This window comes from Rutidosis leptorrhynchoides, chromosome 1 (genome assembly GCF_046630445.1).
Source record: "Rutidosis leptorrhynchoides isolate AG116_Rl617_1_P2 chromosome 1, CSIRO_AGI_Rlap_v1, whole genome shotgun sequence".
NCBI classification, from domain to species: domain Eukaryota; kingdom Viridiplantae; phylum Streptophyta; class Magnoliopsida; order Asterales; family Asteraceae; genus Rutidosis; species Rutidosis leptorrhynchoides.
This window is the reverse complement of record NC_092333.1, coordinates 546090351-546116828: the sequence shown is the minus strand read 5'-3', so window position 1 is coordinate 546116828 and position 26478 is coordinate 546090351. Positions and strand designations below refer to the sequence as shown.

General features: G+C 34.8%; 1 long non-coding RNA gene across 8 annotated transcripts in view; it reads left to right on the top strand.

The window, feature by feature from the left end:
* Positions 1-19828, top strand: part of LOC139886669 (uncharacterized) — a 31741-nt gene extending 11913 nt beyond the window's left edge. For 4 of the 8 annotated variants that reach the window (XR_011772542.1, XR_011772546.1, XR_011772543.1 and 1 more), the window contains 3 exons: positions 18557-18655; positions 18922-19032; positions 19495-19828. This is a non-coding gene — a long non-coding RNA (uncharacterized lncRNA). Of the gene's footprint in view, positions 1-18556; positions 18656-18911; positions 19033-19494 lie in introns of all 8 variants that reach the window. The other 4 variants (XR_011772545.1, XR_011772549.1, XR_011772544.1 and 1 more) reach the window with 3 other exon arrangements.
* The last annotated feature ends 6650 nt before the right edge of the window (positions 19829-26478 follow it).

Sequence of the window (26478 nt, the reverse complement as noted above, 5' to 3'; positions counted from 1 at the left end):
GACAATTAAGTAATCTCTAATGCTTTAGAGATTATGTAATCTAGTATTAACAATAAACCTGATGAGTTTAATATCTTATTGACTCATTAAATCCATGATTACATCCGATGAAAATATATATGCAAGTATATTTTCATAAAGATTGTAATTAAAAATTCTTTTGTACAAACTGTTAATGATGAAAATATTTTAACGGGTGGGTAGTACCCGAGGAATATTTAGAATTCACATTAATAAATTACACTGTACATTCTTCGAATCTGATTCAACGATCATTTACCATCCTACTTATAATTACCGATATACGTATCCGTTCACCACAGAATAACCATTTCTATTCAAATTTCATATTTGGATTTTGACCTATCAGAATCCAACAAGTGGCATAACGAAGAAAACATTGGACAAAAATAAAAAGTGTTAGAAACAAACGAAATAATTAATTGGAATTGTGATAGGATTTCACGCTAACTGTTCCGGCTAACTGTTCCCAGCTAACTGATTAACATTTAATTTATCGCAATTTACATTCTCGCAATTTTATTTATCGTCATTTAATTTCTGTTATTTACTTTTACGCACTTTAAATAACGGGACACGTATGCAAGGTTTCGACTTATCATATCGACCCATCTATATATATATTTCGGAACAACCGTAGACACTCTATATGTGAAGGTGGGAGTTGACTATACAGGGTCGGAGTTGATTCCAAAATATATATATACTTTGAGTTGTGATCGACACCGAGACCGGTACACGGGTCACGATACGTATTATTTAATTCGAATATTATATATTAAATTATATATGAATCATTGAACCATCGGACTATTGGACTGTTAACATTGGACAATTAAAATGAATTAAATTAAAATATTGATTATAACATATGAAACTAAATAATTCTTCAAGCTTGCCACTTGATTTCATCTTAAACCTCATTTGTATCTCGACAATTACAATGCGTGTTCAAATCTTTCATGATTCTTGAAAACCCCTCAATCGAGAGGATGAACCAACCGCGTTTCATCTACGGAAGAAAAGACTTATGCTCCTGAAAGACTCTCGGAGACTGAGTCAACGTTTAACACGCAGCAGTGTTAATTTCTTTAGTGTTATTATTACCCAAAATAACTTTGCAATCCCTTTTCAAATTAGCCAATTTTGTCACAGCTCCAGCAAGTTAACCTCGACTTCTCAGAAAGGTTAGTTTCGATATATATACGCCGTCCTTTCGCCGTCATTACCGGAGAACCTTTTTATTCCATTATATTACCATCAGCGTTTAATCATCTAAAAACACAAATCTTCTAAAACCACCTCGGTTTGATAATCGATGACTCTGATCCATTAACTTTGAAAATGCTGACGAAGCAGCATGTGGTAGATGGTCATAATGGCCAAAAGTTGATAGAAAATTTAGTACCGAAAAGCGGATTATGCAAAACTATGAAGAAAGTCGTGGACAAATCACAAAGAATAAGTTTGACTTCAAAGAATTTAAAAGATTCAGTGCCTGCTGAAATCCGTAATACATACCCTACTCCTTACTCTAAAACCTTTGCTGACCTATTCTTCATCATCATCCTTCGGCATTAGAAGTTCCAAGATATTATCATATCTTTCATTATAAATATCCTCAATGTTTCTGAAGATATTTTATAACTATTCTTATCGGAAATCATCTATCTTCTCACGTTATCTGTATCACATCATAAAAGAAACTGTGTTAGTTTCTAAATTCTGAAACATTCGAATTTAAAATATGAATGTTTTGAGGTAGTGTTAGGAACTGACGCATGAATTAGTATAATATAATGAAACTTGATCAACTTCATTATATTACAGTAAGTTATGTTAAGTTTCTAATGGAATGTGATGATTCACAGTACCATCATCATGTGCCATGTTACACGGCTCTTACATTCTATCCAATCTCCATACATATCAAGAACATATCATCTTGATAGTTCTATCTTTCTGGATATTCTGGTAATTTGACAAATCAAAATCGTGCCATTTCCATTTCTTTCTAAGAGCATCAGCTATGTTCATTCTGAAATTTCATACCTACAAATTCCGGACCATTGCTCGCTTGACTCAAAGTCGGGAAGAGAAGACGAAAACATGAAGCTTTGAAAAAAATAATGAAGAATACAAAGGCCGAAAACCACCCAGGATTTACAAACCAATACGTATTGCAACGTAAAGACACGGGAAAATTAAAAATATTATAATTCCGAGAAAATGATAGAAGTAAATAGATTCTTCTGGCGGTAAATGAAAGAGAAGAATGAAAGATATGAAAGTTAGAAGTATAATAAGAATCAAAATGGGATGGAGCATATTAAGGAATGAGTAGAGGGGGGAAAAAAAAAAATAGAAGGAGTGAGTTGTAAAGAGATGAAGGGGTGAATTTATAGTAAAATATTCGACAGAGAAATCAAAGCAGATTGCCGCATTAAATAAAACAAATCCTGATCGCCGAAGAACCAAATCTTAGTACGTAAGATTTTTCTCTAAATCCCTTAAATTTCGGAAATCAGTCCTAACCACGTCATCGGTTAAAAACGATTCCATAGTTACTTATTTCACTCTTTTGTGATAGCTTCACTCGTGCGCTTCACATGATCGAATTATTTTATTTTTATCTTTCAATACTGATAAAACTCCATTAATACCTCATATTTGTCATGAAAACATTCCTATTGTTTCTATGACAACCTCTACCAAATTTCGGGGACGAAATTTCTTTAACAGGTGGGTACTGTAACGACCCGGAAATTTCCGACCAAATTTAAACCATAATCTCTATATGTTTCCGACACGATAAGCAAAAACCCTAATGTTGAGTCTAGAAAGCCTGAAATCTATATTTGGATAATTAATTACCCTTTGACCATGCCCGACGATTCACGAACAACTGTCTGTAAATAGATATATGTTTATATATATAAATAGATATATTTATGTTGGTAATCATTGGTATGGAATTATTAAATATGTAAAATAATATATAGAATAATTAATTTGTGAATTGAATAAATATATATGTGTGACTTCAATAATATATGTTGTATATATATTTACATAAAACATATAAATATTAAATACTAATAGGGGTATTATTATTGTTATTATATATAAAACATAAATATGAAATTTGATACATTAATTACAAATATTACTAATATTATTATTTATACTGATATCATAACTATTATAATTATATTTTAAAAAGAAAATATAACTTAGCATTGTAAGTAATAATATTATATTTATCAATATCATTATTATTACTAAGAATTATTATTATAAATTATTATCATTTATCATTATAATTATTAGAAAAGGATAAGATTAATTATTATTATTATCATTAATATTATTAGTAATATTATTGTTATACATTTATTAATAATTATTATCATTTTTCTTATTAATATTACTTTAATATTAATATTATTAGCCTCACTATCATTATTAAATATTACTTGTATTAATTCTATTATTATTATTATTAATATTTATTATCATTATTATTATTTTATTAATATATTTAATAAAACTAACTATAAAATTTCGGAGTAAAACAGAATCCATTTCAAATCGATATCTGTTTGTTTTTTTCAAATCAGCTACATTAAAATTGGTATAATTATCTTTCAAGTCGTTATCTGCCTTTTTGTATTTTATTTTTTTCTATTTATCTTCTTCTGATTTTGATTCCTCTTGTCGAATTCATACCTGTTATATAAATAAAAATATACAGCTAATTACGCGTGATATCTGGAATCCATCTTTATCAGTTACATTTTTTTCTTTGTTTGCCTCTGTGTAATCGTGATTCCTTGTCGGGTTCCTTCAGAATAAAAACTACTTCTATCAGATTTAGCTTGCTGCATCACTCACCTAATTCCATTCCATATTTAGCTTCTATATTCCATTCGAAATTTAAACAGAACCAGGGGAAAGCGAGTTCGGTTCCCTGTTACTGGTTCAATTAATCAAAAGTCAAGAAACGAATTGAAATAGAAAATCTGTTAATGCAGTTTTATTTAGAATCTTGTACTCTACATATCTGCAAAGTTACGGCTCCCAATCTTTTCAATCTAATCCGAATTTTGAAATCAAAGGTTTTTTTTTTCTAAAAAGTCAATTGAGTTGTTCATGAAGAAATTCATATTCGTTTTTAAGTTTAAAGATTAATTGATAATTCCAATAGATTATATGTGTAATATGCAACTTAATTCGTGTTATAGACTTCGTCCAAAACGTGATGAATCTCAAAATCTATATTTTTTTTTGTATAGCAGCGACGAGCAACCTTGAAGTGCTTTCTGTCTTCTTTGTTTTTTTTTTAAAGAGTTTAATAATTTAAATTTACCTAAATTAAATCGGGTTTTGTTCTGTTACAATTTATTAAAAACCATTTCAAAGTTTTGGTGGATTGACTATTTGTCTGGGTCGATTGAATCTAGAGGAAGAAGAAGGCACTGTATTTGATACGGGATATAAATAATCGATTCTGTTATATTACGAATAAGGGCAACAGCCCAGCTGGTTTGGCGTGATGATGGTTATACGGGAGGTTGCGGGTTCGAGCCCGACTCATGATTTTTTTTTTAAAAAGAAAAGAAGGTTTACTTGAAGGTAGTCTTTATTTTATTTAAAAGTTATTAACATTATTATTATTATTATTATTATTATTATTATTATTATTATTATTGTTATTATTATTATTACTAATATTACATAAGTAGTATTATCTCTATAATTATAATCATTATTACCATTATTATTACTATTATTAGATTAGAATAAAAATTATTATTAATATCATAATTATTATTATTATCATTATTATTATATTATTATTATAAGTATTATAATTAATATTATCATTTACATCATTATTATCATTATTATTATTTTCATCTTTGTAATTAGTATTATCATTATCATTATTAATAAAGTTATTATTATTATTAACAATAAATCAATAAATTCAAGACTATCATTTTAACAAATAAATATTTTGTACATTAATACATAAGATTATGTTTTAGCTAATACACTATTATAACGATAATTAAATTATATACCAAATAAGTATTATAACATACTATAAGTATTAATAAAATATATATAAGAATATTAATCTTGATACATAAGAAAATAAATATGAAGGTATTCGGTTTCAATTATGTGTATTAATATATATAAATGATATAGGTTCGTGAATCGAAGGCCAACTTTGCACATGTTAAATGATGTTATATGTATTTTTACTACAAAATACAGTATGGTGAGTATATAGTCCCTTTTAAACTCTAAATATTTTGGGATGAGAATACATGCGCTGTTTTTATAAATGATTTACGTTATGGACACGAGTAACTGAAAAATATATTCTACGTTGAGTTGTACCACTGGCATACTTCCCTGTAGCTTGGTAACTATTATTTACAGCGGTATTGTAAACGCGAATCCTGTTGATAGATCTATCGGGCCTGACAACCCCAACCGGACTGGACGACCAGTATTCAACGGTTGCACAGTACTTCGTTTCGTGACTACACTTGGTACAGTGTAGTAAGATTTCATAATAAAGGGAATATGCGACGTGATTAAATGTTAAGTATGGTTACCAAGTGCTCAACCACTTAGAATATTTTTATTAAAATGTTTACATATGAAATCTTGTGGTCCATTGTTATAACGCTGCTAGCATCAAACCTATATATCTCACCAACTTTATGTTGACCTTTTAAAGCATGTATTTTCTCAGGTACGAATTAAGACTTCCGCTGTGCATTAGCTCATGTTAAGGACTTTACTTGGAGTCGATCATCGCGATGGGACCAACTGTTGATGACTTCGTCCGGGAGGATTAGTCGCGGACGTTTCACAAGTAAACTCGGGTCCTCGTCTTGCGTTCCAACGAACCCTAACTATCGGTATTTTGCTTTGTTTTAGTTGTTTGACCTCACGGTCCATGATTTCAACAGGTTCTTCGATAAAATGGAGTTTATCATTGATTCGTATTTCTTCAAGAGGAATTACGACATCCTCTTCAGCTAAACATTTCTTTAAATTTGACACATGAAATGTGTTGTGAACACTACTAAGTTCTTGCGGTAGCTTTAATCTATAAGCAACTGTTCCAATTCTTTCGGTGATTTCAAAGGGTCCTACGTACCTAGGACTTAGCTTTCCTCGTTTACCGAATCGTACAACGCCTTTCCAGGGTGACACTTTCAACATGACTTTGTCGCCCACTTGAAATTCTAGCGGTTTTCTTCTTACATCAGCATAACTCTTTTGGCGACTCATGGCCGTTTTCAATCGCTGTTGTATTTGAATGATCTTTTCGCTGGTTTCATGAATAATTTCTGGTCCAGTAAGTTGTCTTTCTCCTACTTCACTCCAACAGATAGGAGATCTGCACTTTCTACCGTAAAGTGCTTCAAATGGCGCTGCGTTGATGCTCGTATGATAGCTGTTATTGTATGAAAATTCTGCCAACGGTAAGTGTCCATCCCAACTGGTTCCAAAGTCAATCACGCATGCCCGTAACATGTCTTCCAATGTTTGTATTGTTCTTTCACTTTGACCATCTGTCTGTGGGTGATAAGCGGTGCTCATATCTAATCGAGTTCCCAATGCTTTTTGTAATGACTGCCAGAAACGTGATGTGAATCGGGTGTCGCGATCAGATATGACAGAGATGGGTACACCATGCCTGGAAACTACTTCCTTCAAATATAGGCGTGCTAATTTCTCCATACTGTCTGTCTCCTTTATTGGTAGAAAGTGAGCTGATTTAGTTAGACGATCAACTATCACCCAAATAGTATCATGACTACTTGCAGTCCTTGGCAATTTCGTAATGAAATCCATGGTTATTCTTTCCCATTTCCACTGCGGAATTTCTGGTTGTTGCAGTAATCCTGACGGCTTTTGGTGCTCAGCTTTGACCTTTGCACACGTTAAACATTTGCTTACATAAGTAGCAATTTCTGTTTTCATATTAGGCCACCAATAAAACTTCTTGAGATCGTGGTACATTTTTCCGTTTCCTGGGTGAATTGAGTACCTCGTTTTGTGTGCTTCATCCAGTACTAGTTGCCTTAGGTTACCATGTTTTGGTACCCATATCCTACCAGCAAAATACAGGGTTCCATCGGCTTTTTCTTCAAGTTGTTTTTCTAACCCTTTGCTTATTTCGCCTTTTTCGTTTTCTTCTTTTAAAGCCTCTAACTGTGCTGCTTGAATTTGCTTTGTGAGATCAGTACGAATTGTAATATTCAAAGCTCGGACCCTAAGAGGTTTTACTCTTTCTTTTCGACTTAGGGCATCAGCTACAACATTAGCCTTTCCGGGGTGGTAACGGATTTCACAATCGTAATCGTTTAACAACTCTACCCAGCGACGTTGCCTCATATTGAGTTGTTTTTGATCAAAAATATGCTGAAGACTCTTATGGTCGGTGTACACTGTACACTTGGTGCCATATAGATAGTGTCTCCATATTTTGAGTGCAAAAACTACTGCTCCAAGTTCTAAATCGTGCGTCGTATAGTTCTTTTCATGAATTTTTAGTTGTCGTGAGGCATATGCGATGACTTTTGTGCGTTGCATTAATACACATCCTAAACCTTGGCGCGAAGCGTCACAATAGATCACGAAATCATCATTTCCTTCCGGTAATGACAAAATGGGTGCAGACGTTAACTTCTTCTTTAATAACTGGAATGAGGATTCCTGTTCCGTGGACCAATCATACTTCTTTCCCTTTTGAGTCAATGCAGTTAAGGGTTTGGCGATTCTAGAGAAATCTTGAATGAATCTTCGGTAGTAACCAGCAAGACCTAAGAATTTGCGAATTTGTGTTGGAGTCTTCGGCGTTTCCCATTTACTAATGGCTTCGATCTTGGCGGGGTCAACTTTAATTCCATGTTTACTGACAACATGGCCCAAAAATTGTACTTCTTGTAACCAGAAATCACACTTCGAAAATTTTGCGTACAATTCTTCTTTCTTGAGTATCTCCAGTACCAGTCTTAAGTGTTGCTCATGTTCTTCCTTGTTCTTCGAGTAAATCAATATGTCGTCGATAAAAACAATGACAAATTTATCTAAATACGGTCTACAGATGCGATTCATTAGATCCATGAATACTGCTGGAGCATTAGTTAATCCAAAAGGCATGACTAGAAACTCATAGTGACCGTAACGGGTTCTGAACGCGGTTTTAGGAACATCTTCTTCCTTCACTCTCAGCTGATGATATCCGGAGCGTAGATCAATCTTAGAATAAACACTTGATCCTTGCAATTGATCAAACAAATCATCAATCCTCGGTAATGGGTACCGATTCTTGATCGTTAATTTGTTTAATTCTCGGTAATCTATGCACATTCTCATAGATCCATCCTTCTTCTTGACGAACAGAATAGGAGCACCCCAAGGTGAAAAACTAGGACGAATAAATCCACGATCCGATAATTCTTGCAACTGGTCTTGTAATTCTTGCATTTCTGAAGGTGCAAGTCTATATGGAGATCGGGCTACAGGTGCAGCTCCTGGTATGAGATCAATCTGGAATTCTACACATCTGTGTGGAGGTAGCCCCGGTAATTCTTCTGGAAATACTCCGGGATATTCTCTTACAACCGGCATGTCATTAATGCTTCTTTCTTCAGTATCGATCTTCTTTGCATGTGCCAGAATAGCATAACAACCTTTTCTTATAAGTTTCTGGGCCTTCATACTGTAGCGACCCGACCAAAACCGTTATTGACGGCGCCGTTAACTTAGGTCCCATTGCGTGGTCGTAGTCCCTATATGAGACTCGTTTGACCAAAATTATGTCGCATTCATTTGAAAGGCACAAGACTTGCAAGTTTAGTTTACAAAACCGTTCGACAACAAGTCTAAGTTTACAAAAGTCATAAGGTATAAATGAAATAACTTGCGACATAATATAAGTTGAAAAACACAGTGCTATAAATAGCGTAAGTATGTAAACAAAAGTTTGAATCCAAAAGTGCTATCCCTAGCGTAATGTATGTATGTATACTTGACCCCAAGCAAGAAATCAGAGTGTATGCATGTATGCTCGACTCCAAGTAAGTATGAGTGTACGCGGAAGCATGTATCAAATAGCCAAGTATGAACCTGAGAAACATATAGAAAACTGTCAACGAAAAACGTTGGTGAAATCATAGATGTATTTGTAAACGTTGTTTTTGAACCACAAGATTTAGTATTCCCATAGTTGATTATCTAAATCGTTTGCATTCCAAAAGTATTGTTCGCGAGCACCCAATTATCAAGACTTAACGTTTCCTTCCATAGAACCCCATCACAATAGTGTTAGAACATACACTGTTTCTCAAAAATATATTTCATCCGCATAACGGTAGCGAACCGTCCGAATGAGGGTTTGTCAAACCCGTATGGCCACACAATATAAGTTCTCGCTTACACCCTGCAAGTGTAACTAATGATAATCGAATTGAGGATTTTTGTTCTAACTCGCTGTGGAATGTTTGTTTTCCTTGTACTTGTGTTCAAAGTATAAAAGTAAGTAGCACAAAATGTAACAAAGTATATGTTTCTCAGCCCACAATTTAAAAGTATAAAAAGTTGTTAAAAAGGTGGGACTATGATCTCACCTCGAGTTGACGAGTATAAAAGTACTTCACAAAGTAACGTATGCATGAAAGTTGCATAGCCTTGACCTAAACAAGTAAGTTGTGTCAATTAACCGGTTACGACACAAGGTCGGGTGAAATGTGTTCAATTAGTCCTATGGCTCGTTACGACTCGATTAAGTATAGCATGTGAATCACGTTGTCAAGTTTCATACAAGAAACAAGTATAAAAGCATGTTAGAATGATTGTATAAAAGTTTGGTTAAGTTTGACTAAAAGTCAAACTTGGTCAAAGTCAACGAAAAAGTCAACGCGTTCGGGTCGGGTCCCGGACTATTTTTCTATGCTAAATATTCATATACAAGTATATTAAAACAAGTTTCATGTGAATCGGAGGTCGATAGCTAGTCAAACATTTCGCGTGAAATGCGCCAAACAAAGCAGAATCTGGCCAGGCCAATCCGCGCGCCGCGCGGGGATGGGGCGCGCCGCGCCACCATCTGGGCAGAGATTTCTGGTCAGTTTTTCAAAGTATGCACGAACCAAAATCAATTCTAACACAACAATTGACCCGCAAACACTTATAATGCCTATCATATATCGTCGAAAAGGTATTTTGACGAGGAATACAACTAACCACATATCATCAATCAAAAACATCATTTACAATAACCGAAAACTCGTCAATTGATCAAGAAAGGTTTATTTTCAAAGTTTCAAGTTCGTAAAACGTATTTTATGATTCGGGAACTTTTAACATACAAATGATATGCCGTTTTGAAGGTAATAACGCATACATTGCAACTAGACGCATATTCCAAGTTTCAATAAACATTTACTACGTCAAAATCACTAGCTACGTTATCGTTTCAAAATCAATTTCGACACAAATGAGACTTATGATTCACTAATCAAACGCTAGCATACATCACACCATTTCGAAGCTATTTACGCATACAATTTAACTAGTTAACTAGCATACATTCAAACAAGTGTCTTAACTAGCATTCAACCGCATCAAGTTCCCACCAAAACGATAATCGATTCACCAAAAACACATTTCATGTTATTGAGCTAGTTTATCATCATCCAACATATCAAAATGAAGCTAATGAAGTAACTAACACTTTTAACACATACACTTTATCTTATAACATCATTTGAGCAACCAAAACTCAAGATTAAGCTAGACCCATTTGGGTGTTCATGTCATATTTTCAAAACACGAAGAACGAGCATACAAATTACATACACGACATCCCTACGAGCCATAGACACTAATTAACCACTTGACAAGTCTAAAAACGAATTTAACAAGTTAGGGTTTCATGAGAAATTCTTACCCCATGCCATGAGACTAGTATCAAATCGAAGAGGATGAAACGAGGATTCCAAAAGTACAATTTGTTTTGATGTTTGCTTCTCCAATCGGATTTAGATGATGATTTTGTGATTTTGGTGTTTATGTTCATAAAAGAGAAGTAGAGAGAAAAAGAGGAAGAGGTGTTGGTGGAAATGAATGGAGGAGGTGAAGTGGTTGACTAGTTGACCTAGTCACCACTTTGCCCACTTGTCAACTTAAGTCCCTCATGTTTGTAGTCGGGTGCGGGAATTAACCAAACGAAATATTTTAAAAACGCTCGAGTAGACGAGTGATGTTATAATTAAATAACGAGAATATTATAAACGTTAGTCAACGGAAATTGGGAATTTAAATAGCGAAAGATATTATTTAAAAAAAACGGTGTTAAAAATAAATTTAACGGAAAAACGCGGGATGTTACATTATCCACACCTCAAAAGAAATTTCGTCCCGAAATTTAGTTGGAAGTAGTAGTTGTTGAATCTTACTCGAGACCTTGCGTTGTAAATTCTACGAATAAGTGAAGGTACGTCCTTGAGTATTTCCACGAATTTTGACGGTCGGGATCATATGTTGTTTTAAGGTTTGGCTTCCATGATTCATGGTTTCAACCGGTCCTCCTAGGAAGTGAGGGTTATCGTCGATAGTGAGTTCATCAAAGGAGATAACAAATTCTCGTTTCGCAAAACACGTCTTTGAGTTGATACATCGAATGTAGGATAAACGGAGACCCAAAATGAGTCGGAAAAGTCTAAACGGCTAGCGACGGGTCCAAAACACCCCAAGAATTTAAAGGATCAAAATATCGCGGATTTAGCTTCCTACATTTTCCCGAAACGGATTGCACCTTTCCAAGGTGCGACTCTTAACGTGACGCGGTTTCCCACGTGGAATTTGAAATGTTTACGTCTAACATCGGCGTAGCTCTTGGTGATTACGAGTCGCGTAGGGTTTTACCTGAATATGAATAACTTTTCTCGGTTGCTCATGAATAACCTCGGCCCCGGTGAATTGATCATCGTTTACTTGGTTCGACAAAGGAGAATGACGTTTTCCGGTCACGTGTGGTTTCAAAAGGAGTGACGTTAAAACTCGAATGAAAATCATTGTAGTACGAGGATTTGGTTAAAGGAAAATACTTTTCTCAAGTAAATTTGAAGTTGGTAATACAAACTTGTATTATGGTTTCCAAGGTTTAAATCGCATGTTTGTTCGGTCCGTCGGGTTGTGGATGGTACACGGTACTCATGTCTAAACGCGGTCCCGAGGCTTTTTGTAAGGTACTCCAAAATCTAGAAGTGAAACGAGGATCTCGATCCGAAACGGGGTACATTTCCCTAAGGCATATTGAACAAGTTTGCTAGGAATTGAAAACGTTAGCTAGGACAAGTTTCTCAAGAAAATTCGCGTCGCGGAAGATTTATCGGTTTCCAAAAACGTTCGTTAGGACTATTCATCCTCGAGGCGAATACTAGTATAATGTGAGGAGTCTCTCCCTCCATTGAGAATTTAAAATAAAAGATTTCCTGAACCGGAATTACGAGTGTAAGGCGAGAGAAGTTTCCGCCTCGATGCGAGCATAACGAGTAAATTGTAGTTAGTCAATAAGACTGCGCGAGAACGAGCTAGTATACCCGTGTGACATACGGTTGAAGTCGAATGGAATCGGTAATTCATTCGGAAGCATAAATATAATTTGACAATAATTGAAGGTGTGTCCCCGGTATGGTTGTTATAAATATTCTCGGAGTTTTCGGATGTCCAAACCTGAAAAGATGAAGTCATGTACATGGCACATGGTGGTGTTTAGGTTGATCGAGTCTAACCACCATCACGCGTCACTAGAACTTTGGTATGTCTTACCGTAATATAACCACGTTGATCGAGTGTCGTTATATTACGCTAACTCATATCTCCATTCCCACATCACTCCATAACATCAAGTTCGTGTAACTGTGAAGATCTAGAATGAACAAAGTGTAACGACGTCTCAAACGTGACTCGTATTAAATCGAAAGAATTGGTGCAACTCTGAAGATGCGTTCCCCGAGGGAAGTGTATAGTTGATTGTTCACGTCAATGTGGTTCGAGTCAGACAATATTGTATTTAGGTATGAAAAGAGTAACGAGTCATGATAACGAGTAGCATGCAACCGTAGTGATAAATGTTGATGACGATACTCACCTAGAGTAGTGATGGTAGTAACACCAAAAAGTAGATAGTAAGAAACACCAGTGGGAAACCGATAGCAAGTTGAAACGGTGGCAAATAACAATCCGGGAGACAGAGTTCCCGAACAAGTGTGACTAATGAAGTCGTCGTCATCCATACGTGTATGAATCATGAATTTACGTGTGTTACCAAAAAGTGGCGGAATACGAGTTCGTATGATGAAGGTTGGGTACCATTAAAAAAATTTGCCTAAGAATGATTCAAGTATAATGCACAAGTAGTCAAGTAAGTGCTATCTATAGCAAATGTATGTCAGAATGCAAATGCTAACTATCCGGTTGTAGTCTAGGCTCACTAATGCGTCCTAACGACTCTGTCAGACACACTAATGCACGTCCTAGTTCCCTACAACCAACGCTCTGATACCACTTGTAGCGACCCGACCAAAACCGTTATTGACGGCGCCGTTAACTTAGGTCCCATTGCGTGGTCGTAGTCCCTATATGAGACTCGTTTGACCAAAATTATGTCGCATTCATTTGAAAGGCACAAGACTTGCAAGTTTAGTTTACAAAACCGTTCGACAACAAGTCTAAGTTTACAAAAGTCATAAGGTATAAATGAAATAACTTGCGACATAATATAAGTTGAAAAACACAGTGCTATAAATAGCGTAAGTATGTAAACAAAAGTTTGAATCCAAAAGTGCTATCCCTAGCGTAATGTATGTATGTATACTTGACCCCAAGCAAGAAATCAGAGTGTATGCATGTATGCTCGACTCCAAGTAAGTATGAGTGTACGCGGAAGCATGTATCAAATAGCCAAGTATGAACCTGAGAAACATATAGAAAACTGTCAACGAAAAACGTTGGTGAAATCATAGATGTATTTGTAAACGTTGTTTTTGAACCACAAGATTTAGTATTCCCATAGTTGATTATCTAAATCGTTTGCATTCCAAAAGTATTGTTCGCGAGCACCCAATTATCAAGACTTAACGTTTCCTTCCATAAAACCCCATCACAATAGTATTAGAACATACACTAATTCTCAAAAATATATTTCATCCGCATAACGGTAGCGAACCGTCCGAATGAGGGTTTGTCAAACCCGTATGGCCACACAATATAAGTTCTCGCTTACACCCTGCAAGTGTAACTAATGATAATCGAATTGAGGATTTTTGTTCTAACTCGCTGTGGAATGTTTGTTTTCCTTGTACTTGTGTTCAAAGTATAAAAGTAAGTAGCACAAAATGTAACAAAGTATATGTTTCTCAGCCCACAATTTAAAAGTATAAAAAGTTGTTGAAAAGGTGGGACTATGATCTCACCTCGAGTTGACGAGTATAAAAGTACTTCACAAAGTAACGTATGCATGAAAGTTGCATAGCCTTGACCTAAACAAGTAAGTTGTGTCAATTAACCGGTTACGACACAAGGTCGGGTGAAATGTGTTCAATTAGTCCTATGGCTCGTTACGACTCGATTAAGTATAGCATGTGAATCACGTTGTCAAGTTTCATACAAGAAACAAGTATAAAAGCATGTTAGAATGATTGTATAAAAGTTTGGTTAAGTTTGACTAAAAGTCAAACTTGGTCAAAGTCAACGAAAAAGTCAACGCGTTCGGGTCGGGTCCCGGACTATTTTTCTATGCTAAATATTCATATACAAGTATATTAAAACAAGTTTCATGTGAATCGGAGGTCGATAGCTAGTCAAACATTTCGCGTGAAATGCGCCAAACAAAGCAGAATCTGGCCAGGCCAATCCGCGCGCCGCGCGGGGATGGGGCGCGCCGCGCCACCATCTGGGCAGAGATTTCTGGTCAGTTTTTCAAAGTATGCACGAACCAAAATCAATTCTAACACAACAATTGACCCGCAAACACTTATAATGCCTATCATATATCGTCGAAAAGGTATTTTGACGAGGAATACAACTAACCACATATCATCAATCAAAAACATCATTTACAATAACCGAAAACTCGTCAATTGATCAAGAAAGGTTTATTTTCAAAGTTTCAAGTTCGTAAAACGTATTTTATGATTCGGGAACTTTTAACATACAAATGATATGCCGTTTTGAAGGTAATAACGCATACATTGCAACTAGACGCATATTCCAAGTTTCAATAAACATTTACTACGTCAAAATCACTAGCCACGTTATCGTTTCAAAATCAATTTCGACACAAATGAGACTTATGATTCACTAATCAAACGCTAGCATACATCACACCATTTCGAAGCTATTTACGCATACAATTTAACTAGTTAACTAGCATACATTCAAACAAGTGTCTTAACTAGCATTCAACCGCATCAAGTTCCCACCAAAACGATAATCGATTCACCAAAAACACATTTCATGTTATTGAGCTAGTTTATCATCATCCAACATATCAAAATGAAGCTAATGAAGTAACTAACACTTTTAACACATACACTTTATCTTATAACATCATTTGAGCAACCAAAACTCAAGATTAAGCTAGACCCATTTGGGTGTTCATGTCATATTTTCAAAACACGAAGAACGAGCATACAAATTACATACACGACATCCCTACGAGCCATAGACACTAATTAACCACTTGACAAGTCTAAAAACGAATTTAACAAGTTAGGGTTTCATGAGAAATTCTTACCCCATGCCATGAGACTAGTATCAAATCGAAGAGGATAAAACGAGGATTCCAAAAGTACAATTTGTTTTGATGTTTGCTTCTCCAATCGGATTTAGATGATGATTTTGTGATTTTGGTGTTTATGTTCATAAAAGAGAAGTAGAGAGAAAAAGAGGAAGAGGTGTTGGTGGAAATGAATGGAGGAGGTGAAGTGGTTGACTAGTTGACCTAGTCACCACTTTGCCCACTTGTCAACTTAAGTCCCTCATGTTTGTAGTCGGGTGCGGGAATTAACCAAACGAAATATTTTAAAAACGCTCGAGTAGACGAGTGATGTTATAATTAAATAATGAGAATATTATAAACGTTAGTCAACGGAAATTGGGAATTTAAATAGCGAAAGATATTATTTAAAAAAAACGGTGTTAAAAATAAATTTAACGGAAAAACGCGGGATGTTACACATACAGCTGATAAAGTTCAGCTTTGAGTTGCTCTTCTCCCCATAAATCATTAATGATGTTTCATCCTTACGAGGGATGCGGATTGCTTTCTCAGCGCAAACAACTTCCGCTCTTGTTTTGGACATCCAGTCCATGCCAACGATTACGTCAAAACTTCCTAATTCTACGGGTATCAAATCGATTTTGAAGGTTTCACCAGCGAGATTCATTTCGCAACCATGGCAAATTTTATCGGCTTTTATCAGTTTACCATTAGCTAATTCAATAGTATATTTATCGTCTAGAGGTAATGATGCACATTTTAGTTTAAAACTAAAGTCTTTACACATATAACTTCTATCAGCACCCGTATCAAACATAATAGAAGCTAGTTGATTATTAACGGTAAACGTACCCGTGACAAGATTAGGATCCTCACGTGCTTTACTGGCACTAACATTAAATGCCCTCCCACGTGCGGGTTCTTTGTTCTTCTCCTTATCAGTGCATTGATTTATAAAGTTACCAGACTTCCCGCATCCAAAACATTTCTTGACATCGGTCAGTTTTGTCTTTACTTCAGAAACGGTGGCATAACAATCTTTCGCCACATGTCCTTTCTTGTTGCACTTATCACAGACCACTTGACAATAACCTGCATGATGTGTATAACATCTTTTGCAGAACGGATGGGGTCCCTTATAGTTTGGACTTGCAGTTGCCCCATCTTGTTTACCTTTAAAAGTTTCTTGTTTCTTCAGGTGAGTACTTTTGCCCTTATAGTCTTCCCATTTCCTCTTTCCTTCAGTTGTCTTGACTTCGGTAATTGGTGCCTTAATCGAACTCTCTGTGATCTGGTCCATGAGTTGGTGTGCCATTGTCATGGCTTCCTGCATCGTATTCGGTTTGGACGATGTAACATTTCCTTTGATATTGATCGATAAACCGTCAATATACATTTCTATCTTTCGTTTCTCATTTGGCACCAATTCGGGACACAACAAGGCTAGTTCCATGAAACGCTTTTCATAGTTATTGAGATTCGCGCCGATAACCTTCAGATTACGTAACTCAGATTCCATTTTTCTGATCTCGTTTCGAGGACAGTACTCCTCGATTAGCATCTTTTTCAGTTCTTCCCAAGAGATATCATATGCCGTATCTATTCCTTCTGCTTTAGCATAATTGTTCCACCAAGTAAGTGCACCATCTTGCAACGTGCACGAAGCATACTTTGACTTGTCTCCGTTCGCACAATTACTGATTTTGAAAACGGACTCCATCTTTTCAAACCATCGGGTTAGACCGACTGGTCCCTCAGTTCCACTAAACGTCTGTGGTTTGCATCCCTGAAAAGTTTTGTATGAGCATCCGTTTCGTGAATTTGTGTTTACGGCTGCTGCTTTGGCTGCTGCTTCGGCTGTTGCTTCGGCTGTTGCTTTTGCTGCTTCGGTTGCAGCAATTCTTTCATTCACACGTTTCTCGACTAGTTGCTCAAACTCAGCATCCGACATTTGAGACATGTTTCTTCAATAAACACAACAGATATAATTTAATCATATAGAATATTATAGGTAAAATGAGTTGTCAATAGTTAATCGTAGCATATTAATACTGTAGCACTGTAGCACTGTAGCACTGTAGCAAAATACGATTTCACTGTAGCAAATAGTGTTTTATTGTAGCAAATTGTGTTTTACTGTAGCAAAGTAATTTTTACTGTAGCAAATAGGGTTTTACTGTAGGAAAGTCGTTTTTACTTGTACATATATATATACATACATATAATTGTTCATGAATCGTCGAGAGTAGTCAAAGGTAATTGTATATATGTAACAGTTCTAAAATTTTGAGACTCAATCTAACAGACTTTGTTTAGCGTGTTAAAATAATAAATCGTATAGAGAATTGGTTTAAATAAGTCAAAAAATTTCGGGTCATCACAAGCAGCCTGCTTTTTAGCCGTTTATTTGTTGGATATGGCAGACATGTGAACTTCTATTTGAGGAAATGATGAAGGACTTTTTCTTCTGATCCCAAAGTCAACCTACCATAAAAGGTAAGTTGACTAATATGTTTCTGCATTCTAACAAGAATACTCAACCAATTTAGTATGTTGATTAAACTCAGTTATGTATATTTATATATCTGGTTGTAGTTTTTTGCTTCTAACATAAAACACTTTGTTGATTTTATGTTATTTAATTTTAGGGATCTTATCGTATTTGAATTATGGTTGCTGGACTTAATGCCACATTTTGTTAACTATCTTCAGCTAAACATTTCATTGATGGTGGTCGTTAATAATGAACCTGAAGAAAACATCGTGGCTTTTATGAATTAACTATAAAGACACAGTTCGACTTCGGTTGTTGTAAGCTTATTTTTAACTCACAATCAATTTTATGAATTCTCAAATTATCTTTTTCAGATTAACAAAGACATAGATCGCAAGAGCTACAACATCTGATACATGTTCTCTAACTCCAAGTTAGTTAATATTAGTCAATATACTTAAAAACTGATTTTTGGTAGTTGGAACTCTTACAATCATGTCTTGTGTGCTGTATGTTATAGTTTTCAACTCTGAGCGTTTTCATTTGTATGTTATAGTATTCATTTATCAATAGCTTTCTGTAGATCAGATCCTTCGCTAGACTCTGTTAGCAACTTCAACACAAACTTTTAATTTGAGGAGGGGCTTCAAGAAAGGCAAGCAACATAATCACTCGATAGAGCAATAGTACAAAAGTAAGCATTTTATGCAAGCGTTTATGGTATTACATCTATTGTATTTGAGGTGTGAACAAGAGCGGGCGGGGCAGGTTGGTAACGAGGCAAAATGGGTTTACCCATAAATACTTTTACTCTTTAATGGTAAAAAACAATATAATGAAGCCCTCTACTAGAATGGGCATAACACGTTATACGATATTCAATAAGAATTTAGTTTGTTAGGTGTTAGTGGAGCTGACGATTCATCATCTTCATCTTTCTTATTAAAAGGTCAAATTGAGTTTAAAAGTATTATGTGAGTGCACATGCATTTTGTAAGGATTAGTTTCCAACGCCTAAAATTAGAATTAAACATAATTTTAATGGTAGATTGTATACATTGATTGTGTTAAACAAAGACAAGATCAACTTCAAGGTTCACATAAATGATGATACTATGGATTCTTGGTGTTTGCTAAGGCTGCAATATATATGCAGAAAGAGGTTAGTGATCTTCAGAGGTTTGCGAGTTTTATGACAAGTGGGCCATATGCTAGGAAATGGGGTGTAGATGACTTGATGGTAGTTACGAAATCGAAGGAGGTGGCAGATGATTTGATTGACGAGTCTGTGCTTGATCAGGTTAGTCTTAATGGTTTAAGATTGTTTCTTTATTGTATACTACACTACTAATAATACTAATTTGGCTTAATTAATTCTTGGTTTTATGATTCATATTTATACAATGTTGTAGGATGGTAATTTGAAGTGTTGATTTATGTATATCATGAAAACTATACAATCAATTTTTCCCCCCCTGAAATATAGCAAAGAGAAGGTGCATTAGGTATTATGTGTTGATGAAGTTGTGCAATTCTTCAAACAAATGGATGGTCTGGTATTTATTTGTCACTGCAAATTTCTTGTTGTACCTTGTTTGTTAAAAAAGGTATTTACATTAACTATGACTTGTATTGCTTGTGTAGTATGATGGTATGGTATTTATGACTTGTATCTATTTGTCAAGTATTGTAGATAGGTGAGTGTAATGTGATCAGGTCAATCTTTTTGCGTACTTTTATTGGTTATGGCTCAAATTTTGTCACATATTAGCTTAAACTTATCAATATCATGATAGTCACATAGCCTTAATGGAGATATAATTTTGTGATAAATGCATGCTCATTTAGCTTCATAAATGACTTTGGGAATATATGAGGCATACGTATTTGACCTTAAAATAATAATAATCTTTCAAAGCTTGTTTATTTTGTGTGGGCAAATAGTTGAGCTTTATTGTATGGGCCTTTAATTGTTGTCTAGTACCTAATATACAGATTAGCCCACGTATGAATAATAGTACCCCGGGTTTATTTTTTCAGCTAATAAGGTGGTGTTTGTTTTTCAAATTGAATAACTTATTATGTCTTATATCTGCGAGCGGTCAAATGTTCTTGTTGAAGAGGGTTTGTTTTTCTGAAGACAAAAGTGAACAAATCTTACAACCAACACAAGAAACGAATACCAGAAGAATTAATCAAAAATAACCACCTCTACTTTGTGAGGATTGAACCAAAAGGAATAACGAATACAAAAAATGATCTCTTGAAATACAGATCTGACCAAACCCCTATTTTATAGGGAGACCAATGACGGCAAGCAAAAAATACATACAGACCCCTTTAATAAATAATGTACAGATTTGGTCCTTGGAGTATTAGTTAGATCACAACTGTGTCCCGTCGTTGTGTTAGTTAATCAAACCCCATACCAGGTACGTTATTTGTATTAACTAACACTCGATTCACATTGTGACTAACCCTTCTACACTTGAACAGCAATTACCAGACCATAATCTTTGTAGCTTCTCTGCAACAATCTTCCAGAATCACTTTTAAACACCAAGCCTGAAAAACACAAACTTAATGAGTAGAAATAAACTTAATCAAACAATTAGATTAATCCTTTTAACACCCTCCCTTAATCTAATTGTGGAAAAGATCTATCATGTTCATTTTTCCTGTAATAAAAGAGTGCTGACTTAAGCTTAAACCCTTAGTGAAAACATCTGCAAGATTATCATTGGAATCAATCTTAACAGCCTTAATAATTCCATCACAAATTTTATCTCTTACATAAAAGAGATCAATCTCAAAATGTTTTGTTCTCTCATGGAACACAGGATTTGAAGAGATTTGTATAGCAGCTTTATTATCAACAAAAATTTCAACTGGAATTAAATTTGATACTCTTAAATCTTTCAAAACTTTCAAGATCCATATTATTTCACATGACACAGATGCAAGAGCTCTAAACTCTGCTTCTGCTGAAGATCTTGAGACAGTTTCCTGTTTTTTACTTTTCCAGGCAACAAGACTCCCACAGAACATAACACAATATCCAGTAATAGATTTTCTTTCCATCATTTTCTTACCCCAATCAGAATCAACATAAGCTTTTAAGTCAAAAACTTTACCTTTCTCCAAGAAAATACCTTTACCTGGAGACTTTTTCAAGAATCTCAGCAATCTTAAAGCAATCATCATGTGAGAATTCATAGGAGCATGCATAAATTGACTTAAAACATGAACAGTAAATGCAATATCAGGTCTAGTTAATGTCAGATAAATGAGTTTTCCTACTAACTTCTGATATTGATTTACATTCTTAACAGGATAATCATTTTTGATCTCAGCTATATTTGGCTCTATTGGTGTGAAGGCAGGTTTACAAGCAGTTAAACCAAAATCAGCTAACAATTCAACACAGTACTTTCTTTGACACATACACAACCCATTTTTTTCATTTAAAATTTCTATTCCTAAGAAATATTTAAGAAGCCCTAGATCTTTTATCATAAATTTTGTAGCAAGAAATGTTTTAACTTTTTCAACTTCACTATCATCACTACCAGTTACAACAATATCATCAACATAAACAAGCAGGCCAATAAAATAAGTATTGTTACACTTAACAAACAAGGAGTAATCATTTTTACTTTGCTCAAAACCAAACTCAATTAAAGCAGCTGTGAGTTTTTCATTCCACTTCCTGGGAGCTTGCTTAAGTCCATAAAGGGACTTAACAAGCTTGCACACTTTTTTCTCAGATTGATCATAATAGCCCAGAGGTAAAGACATGTAAACATCTTCTTCAAGGTCACCATACAAAAAAACATTATTTATATCTAATTGATATAAATTCCACCCTTTTTGTACAGCAACACTTAAAAGACATCTGACAGTAATCATTTTTACAACAGGAGAAAATGTTTCATCAAAATCAATTCCCTCCCTTTGATTATAACCCTTTGCAACTAACCTTGCTTTGTACCTATCAATTTCACCACTAGACTTATATTTAATCTTGTATACCCATTTACATCCAATAGGTACTCTACCTTCAGGCAGATCAGTAAGTACCCAGGTCCCATTCCTATAAAGGGCTTCCATTTCAGAATTCATGGCATCAACCCATTTTGGGTCTTTGCATGCTTCCCAAAAAGTCTCAGGTTCAACACTTTTGTTTAAAGTGGAAACAAAACATCTATTTTCTTTACTAAGATTAGAATAATTTATAACTTTGTCCAAACTATACTTAACTTTTGCATTTAGCACATAATCATTATATTTAGATGGTAGCTGAGCTTTTCTAGATGACCTTCTTACATCTTGAGCAGTCTCCTGAGTTGGTATAATAGTTTGATTGTATGTATTGCCCTCAGGGAGATTAGTGTCAACATTTGGTGTTGCAGGTAAGGATGTATCCATTGTTTGCTCAGAAGAACCACCAACAGAACACCCTTGGTTGCCATCACCATGTTGTTGTGAGTCTTTCCCTTCATCATTGGGACTTTTAGAATCTTGGTTATCATCAAAAAAATCAAAGAAGTTTATAGTATTTAAATCCTTTGGTTGTAAAATATTTTCAGAAAAATCTTTTGCAGACTTGAAAGGAAAAATTTGTTCATAAAATTTTACATCTCTTGAAAAAATAAAAGCTTGTTTATCAAAACTATACAACTTGTAACCTTTCTTAACAGTAGAATAACCAACCAAAGCACATTTTTCAGACTTAGAACAAAACTTATCATTTGAGTTTAAAACAGAAGCAAAACACAGACATCCAAAGACCCTAAGATGGGAAAGACTAGGTTTCTTTTTATATACCAACTCAAAGGGACACTTACCACTCAAAATGGAAGAAGGTAACCTGTTAATCAAATAAGTAGCAGTAAGTACACATTCACCCCACATATAAAGAGGAATCCCCCCTTGAAACATAAGTGCTCTTGCTATATTTAGCAAGTGTCTATGTTTCCTCTCAGCAATCCCATTTTGCTGTGGAGTGTATGCACAAGTAGTCTGATGGATAATACCATTTGAAGTTGTAAAATTATTCATGTTTGCATTTAGAAACTCTGTTCCATTATCACTCCTAATAATCTTTACCCTTTTTTCATACTGATTTTTTAACAAAACACAGAACATTTCAACATGTTCAAACACTTGTTCTTTTGATTTAAGTAAGTATACCCATACAGCTCTTGTACAGTCATCCACAATAGTAAGGAAGTATTTATAACCTCCTTTACTCACAACCCTATAAGGACCCCAGACATCCAAATGAATTAATTCACCCAACTCAGTAGTCTTGTGATCACTGAGTGGAAAAGGGTCTCTAGTTTGCTTTGCCTTATGGCAGATTTCACAAGGATCATGTTTTTTAAAATTATTCAATTTTAACTCAGATTTCAAAACATGTAAAACTTGATCAGCTGGATGTCCCAGTCTGTCATGCCAGATAGTTTTGGACAAATAACAAGTACCATCAATTAAATCACCTTTCAACTTGTCATCAAACAAATACAATCCATCACACTGATTACCAGTCTCCAGAGTCCTTAAGGACTTCAGATCCTGAATATAACATTTATTTTTATCAAAACCAACAAACAAATCATTATCTCTTACTAAGCAATGCACAGAGAGCAAACTAACACAATATTGTGGAACAATTAATACATCATGCAGAACAACATGTTTAGACAACCTTAAATTCCCAATTTTACTGACCAAAGCTCTAGTCCCATTAGGATGACCAACAGTTAGATTCAAATTACTTACATCAACTAAATCTTCAAAATTTTTATCACTATTTGTCATGTGTTGATTTGCTCCAGAGTCAATTATCCAACCAAAATTATTATTATTCTGACTTTCAACTTGATTAACCATAAAAAATTTATGAAAATGATCATTAAAGTAAGCATTTAAATTAAGGAATTCACCTGACAAATTAGACTTTATATTACTGTTATTCACTTTTCCATCCAGAATGCTCAACAATCTGGATATTTGATCACTTGACAGATTAACAGAATTAGGAACAGAAGTCCCTGCATCATTAAAACTAGAAGTGTGTTTCACAGCATTAGCACTATTAGGATTTCTTCTTTTAAAGTTTGGTGGATAACCAACAATCTCAAAACATCTATCAATAGTATGGTTTGTTAAACCACACCTTGTACACTTCATGTTAGTATTTCTAGGTGGATATCCTATTACTTCAAAGCATCTATCAATAGTGTGTCCAACTCTGTTACATTTTTTGCATTTTAGTTCAGAGGATGAGCCTCTTTGCCTATTGTTATTCATGTTAGACATAAAAGCAGATGATTCACTTATAACTTTCTTTTCTTTAACAACCCTATGTGATTCTTCTCTTGAGATGAGTGAAAAAGCAGTTTTAACACTTGGCAATGGATCTGTTGTAAGTATGTTACTTCTTAATTGTTGATAAGTATCATCAAGACCCATTAAAAATTGCATTAATTTCTGGTTATTTATATGATCTTGTCTTAGTTTATCAACATCACATTCACATGATGGTATTTTACACAGCATATCATATTGTTTCCATAATGAGTTAAGTTTAAGATAATAATCTGAAACAGATGTGCCATTTTGTGTCAGTGAGTTTATTCTTTGATATAAATTGAACATAAATGACCCATCCACTTTATCATAAGTTTCCTTTAACTCATTCCAAACCACAGAAGCAACTTTGGAATATACTTGACCAAAATACAATTCTTCACTCATAGCACCTAAGATCCATGAAAGAACCACAGCATTACACCTCTCCCATTGATTTGCTAAAACATCATCTGTAGTAGATTTTTCTAAAGATCCATTTATAAAACCAGTTTTATTTTTTGTTTGCAATGCAAGTTCCATTGCACATGACCAAGATTTATAATTTTCTGTCCCTTTTAACTTGAAATTAATGAGAGGTGTACTGCTAATATCACTTGCATGTAAGTAAAGTGGATCACCAAAATCCAATTTACTTATCATGGTGACCTCATCATCATCCACATCAGACATATTGACAGAATCAAGCAAGAAATCAGAAAATCACACAGAAATACAGATAACAGAACACAAACCACTAAGAAGAACCTACTGCACTTGATCAGGTTTCCTTAGATCTTTAATGATCAAGGTCAAGAGTTGGGTGCAGTGTTCTTAGATAAGAAATCAACAAATATTACCCAAACAGATTAAAGATAAAACAAGAATCAACACATGTTAACAATTATATCAACAAATTTCATACAAACAGATAATAGAGAAGAGATCTTGGCTATAGACCAAGTGTACTCAATGGGGGCAGTTGATTCCTGTAAGCACAGAAACTCCCACGAGCATTGACTTGCTACCAACACAAGTAGGAAGAAATAGCTCACAGAGTACTCCACAACACCTTCAATAGCAGCGGAAGACAACCAGATATCAACAGCAACCAAGAACAATTCGTGAAATTAGGGTTCAACAAGAATACGCCCTAAATCCACAATCGCAGTCCCAGATCTAGCCCGATCAAACGAGTGAAACAAGATCGTTTCACCTTGACAGGAACAAGAAGAGAACGAATCTTAATTTTCACAAAACACCTTTGAAAAACTGAAACCCTAATTTTTGATTTTTCCAGATCTGAAAACCCTAATTTGACTTCTCAGATCAACACCAAACCGAAACAATATCGAGCGAGCCGCTCTGATACCATGAACAAATCTTACAACCAACACAAGAAACGAATACCAGAAGAATTAATCAAAAATAACCACCTCTACTTTGTGAGGATTGAACCAAAAGGAATAACGAATACAAAAAATGATCTCTCGAAATACAGATCTGACCAAACCCCTATTTTATAGGGAGACCAATGACGGCAAGCAAAAAATACATACAGACCCCTTTAATAAATAATGTACAGATTTGGTCCTTGGAGTATTAGTTAGATCACAACTGTGTCCCGTCGTTGTGTTAGTTAATCAAACCCCATACCAGGTACGTTATTTGTATTAACTAACACTCGATTCACATTGTGACTAACCCTTCTACACTTAAACAACAATTACCAGACCATAATCTTTGTAGCTTCTCTGCAACAATCTTCCAGAATCACTTTTAAACA